The sequence below is a fragment of the Orcinus orca genome, chromosome 7, assembly GCF_937001465.1.
Source record: "Orcinus orca chromosome 7, mOrcOrc1.1, whole genome shotgun sequence".
In the NCBI taxonomy this organism is placed as follows: domain Eukaryota; kingdom Metazoa; phylum Chordata; class Mammalia; order Artiodactyla; family Delphinidae; genus Orcinus; species Orcinus orca.
The window spans coordinates 74788981-74793831 of NC_064565.1; positions in this window are offsets into that span (position 1 = coordinate 74788981).

Below are 4851 nucleotides of genomic sequence, written 5' to 3' on the forward strand. Positions count from 1 at the left end.
GTTGAAGGCACCAATATCTGATGTCTATTTTCTATCCTAAATGGAGGTTGGTCTGAATGGACATTATGCACCGCACCTGCAGCTCAAACATTGCTCTTCTGTTTCAAAGACCTAAGTAGTGCTTTCAATGTCTTATGTAAAATATAAAGCAACTGACTCTAGAGTTTTTTTCTTTCATTGCAGCTTTGTCTCCCTGGAGTTAAGACATAAGTTCATGGATGTGGGGCACAGAATAATCTAATGAGAGCCTACAGCTTTACCTCAGATCAGTTTGCTTCTGATACTGATGCAATGTCTTTAAACCAAACTTATACTTCTTTGCTCTTTTATTTTAGGCTGATTTTTTCTCCAAAGGGATTTCTTTGTTCTTGAATAGACAGACATCCTGGGAGATTAATTTTCCTAGTGCTGCTTACCCCTGCACAACCCCTTTCACAATAGGTTAGAAAAAGGGACAAGTCCAAGTTTTATTCTGAGCTGTTTGGGGATATGTATAGCACCCTTCAGTAAAAGGACTTCTTAAGCTCCATAGAGGACAGTTATTTATTATTGGTTGGCTGGTTTGCTTTGGTTTGGTTTTCCCCCCAGGCAGGCATAACAACAGTTAGCAGAAAAAAAAATAAAAGTACCTGTTTCTCCATCACTGGGAGTTCTTGATCTGAGGTAGACTAAAGGGAACACCAGACATCCTGTGGTACACTACAAACAGAAAGGACTAAAGAACTTCACTCTCAAGGAAGCAAAAGACACCTTTCCGAAGGTGCCACTAGCAAATAAACAAGTTAATCTCAAAACTGCAAAGACAATTTGAGTTTACATGTATACTTTATTTTGTATTTTAATTATATATAGCTATGATAAATTTTATACTTTATCTTCAACATTTTCATATTTTTAGGTATGAACACAGAGTCCAAAGTTGGCATAAATAATGAAATTTGATAGGTTTAATGGGTTACTAAAACTGTTTTAGTTTAGCAATATGCAAAAACTTAGCTTCATGGTAAAGATACCATGGGGCCAACCAAAGTACTTGTATGGAATTGATAGCATGTTACCCTACTATATAGTAGATAAAGGCTATTCTGTGTCCCTAAATTATCTAAACTATTCTACTAATGTTGAAAGAAACAATTAACCTAATCAGTGATTTTGTGGATGATTTACTTTTGGGTGATCCTATTCTACTTTGGCATTCTCCAGTTACTCCCTTTTACCTTTTAAAGTAGTCATTCATGAAAGGAAAAAAATACATATTTTATTTTTTTATAAACTTTTTTTAATGTTATTTTTAATTTTTTAAATTTTTGGCTGCATTGGGTCTTCGTTGCTACACACAGGCTTTCTCTAGTTGCGGCAAGCAGGAGCTACTCTTCGTTGCAGTGTGCAGGCTTCTCATTGCGGTGGCTTCTCTTGTTGCGGAGCATGGGCTGTAGGCACGCGGGCTTCAGTAGTTGTGGCGTGCGAGCTCAGTAGTTGTGGCTCGTGGGCTCTAGAGCACAAGCTTAGTAGTTGTGGTGCACGGGCTTAGTTGCTCCGCGGCATGTGGGATCTTCCCGGACAAGGGATCAGACCCATGTCCCCTGCATTGGCAGGTGGATTCTTAACCACTGCACCACCAGGGAAGTCCCCATATTTTAAAATATGTATTATATATAAGTATATATATAATATTTTTAAAACTAAAAATATCCCCCTAGAAACCAGTTCTGTTGGTTTTCCTTCCCCATCTTTGAACAATGTCCTAGACAGAATCTATAGCTATCCATTCATTTGTGGGTATTAGAACTTTTTGTCAGATATTAAAAATCTTTGTCCAGTTTAATACAGGCCTTCCTTGGAGATATTGTGGGCTTGGTTCCAGACCAGTGCATTAAAGTTTGAGAATATTGCAATAAAGTGAGTCACATGAATTTTTTGGTTTCCCAGTGCATATAAGTGTTATGTTTACACTATACTGTAGTCTATTAAGTGTGCAATAGCATTATGTTTTAAAAAGCAATGTATATACCTTAATTTATAAATACCTTATTGCTAAAAAGTGCTAACCATCATCTGAGCCTTCAGTGAGACATAATCTTTTTGCTGGTGGAGAGTCTTGCCTCAGTGTTGATGGCTGCTGGCTGATCAGGTGGTGGTTGCTGAAGGTTTAGGTGGCTGTGGCCATTTCTTAAAATGGGACAACAATGAAAGTTTGTCACATTGGCTGACTCTTCCTTTCACGAATGTGAGTGATTTCTCAGTAGCGTGCGATGATTTTGATGGCACTTTACTTTCACAACTTCTTTCAAAATTGGAGTCAATCCTCTCGAAACTTGCTGCTGCTTCATTCAAAATCGTTTGGTGTCATTTCCACAATCTTCACAGCATCTTCACGAGGAGCAGATTTCATCTCAAAAAACCACTTTATTTGTCATCCATAAGAAGCAACTCCTCATTAGTTAATGTTTTATCATGAGATCATAGCAATTCAGTCCCATCTTCAGGTTCCACTTCCAGTTCTAGTTCTCCTGCTATTTCCACCATATCTACAGTTACTTCTACTGAAGTCTGGAACCCCTCAAAGTCATCCATGAAGGTTGGAATCAACTTCTTCCAAACTCCTGTTAATGTCGATATTTTGACCTCTTCCCTTAAATCACAAAGGTTCTTAATGGCATCTAGAATGGTAAATCCTTTCCAAAACGTTTTCAATTTATCTTGCCCAGATCCATCAGACGAATCACTATCTGTGGCAGCTATAGTCTTACAAAATGAATTTCTTAAAGAATAAGATTTGAAAGTCTAAATTATTCCTTGATCCATGAGCTGGAGCATGAACGTTATGTTAGCAGGCATGAAATATAGAATTGAAGAGAGTTAGGGCCTTGCTCTAGATTAGGTGTTGGCTTAAGCAAATGTGGCTGGTTTGATCTTCTATCCAGACCAATAAAACTCTGTCCATATGAGAAATGAGGCTGTTTTGCTTTCTTATTCATGAGTTGTCCAGAATAGGACTTTTAATTTCCTTCAAGAACCTTTTCTTCACAGTCACAAGTTGGCTAATGGGTGATAGAGGCCTAGCTTTCAGCCAGTCTCAGCTTTTGACACACCTTCCTCACTAAGCTAAATCATTTTTAGCTTTTGATTTAAAGTGAGAGAAGTGCGACAAGAGAAGGAGCCAGATTTGATGTTAACTAATACAGGCAGGCCTCCTTTTATTGCCCTTTGCTTTATTGCACTTTGTAGATACTGTGTTTTTTACAAACTGAAGGTCTGTGGCAACTCTGCCTCAAGCCAAGTCTATCGGAGCCATTTTTCCAACAGCATTGCTCACTTCATGTCTCAGTCACATTTTGGTAATTCTTGCAGTATTTCAAACTTCTTCCTTATTATTATATTTGTTACAGTAATCTGTGATTAGTAATCTTTTATGTTACTATCGTAATTGTTTTGGGGTGCCAAGAACCACGTCCATACAAAATGGTGAACTTAATCGATAAATGTTGTGTGGGTTCTGACTGCTCCACCGACCAGCCACTCCCCAATCTTTCTTCTCCTCAGGCCTTCTCATTCCTTGAGACACAACAACATTGAAATTGGGCCAATTAAGAACCATACAATGGCCTCTAAGTGTTCAAGTGAAAGGAAGAGTCGCACATCTATGTAATAATATTATTTTTATATTATAATATTGAATTGGCTAATTCCTGGTTAAAGACAACCAGTATTTTATATATACTTATATGTATTCATTACCGCATATATTTTAATCAATTAGACAATTAACTCTTTTATGAGGGTCACATGTGAAAAGAATAATTAGAATGTCAAATTTGACCTGAAGAGTAAGTTTCTTTTTACTTCCTTCAGTATCAGCTCTGAGACTATCAACACAACACAAAACTGTTGGTCACTATGTTCGGTCAAATTATTCAATTTATTAAACAATATAAATTAGTACATTTATGGAAAACCTAAATAGAGCTTATTTGTAATTAATTTTGGCATATATACATTATATAATAAATGTTATCATGTACTACTTTTGTTTCCTAGAAGCGATTTAATAAAGTACCAAACACTGGGTGGCTTAAAACAACAGAAATGTATTGTCATAGTTCTGGAGACTAGAAGTCTGAAATCAAGGTGTCGGCAGGCAGGGCCATGTTCCCTCTGAAACCTGTAGGGAATCCTTTTCTGCCTCTTTGTAGCTTCTAGTGGTTTGCCAGTAATTATTGGCACCCTTTGGCTTGTAGATGCATCACTCCAATCCTCCATCTTCACATCCGTGTTGTCACTGTGTCCTCCCATTGTCTTCCCCTGTGCGTGTCTGTCTCTGTGTTCAAATTTTTCCTTTTTATAAGGACATCAGTCATATTGAATTGGAGCCCACCCTAATGACCTCATTTTAACTTGATTACCACTGTAAAAACATCGAACTTACAGAAGCAGAGTAAAAAGGTGATTCACCTTAAATGTACACAATGTTACATGTCAATTATATCTCAGTAAAACTGGAAAAAAATCTATTTCCATATAAGGTAACATTCTGAACTACTAGGAATTAGGACTCCAACATATCTTTTTAGGGGAGACACAATTCAACTCATAATGTGTACATTAGTTTTATTAAAATTATGTGGCAAGGTAATGGTAACAAAGGTGATAAATCTAAGTCTGTGGATTTGCAATAAAAAATTAAATGCTAATGAATATACTTATAACTCAAAATTTCTCATAAAGAACTTACTCTGTCATTCCATAAGCTGGAACTTCTAGTGCAATTTTTATTGGAATTGTATCATCTTCTGGACTTAATTTGAAAAAACTGATAACTTTTTTATGTTAAAAATCCCATGCACGAACACA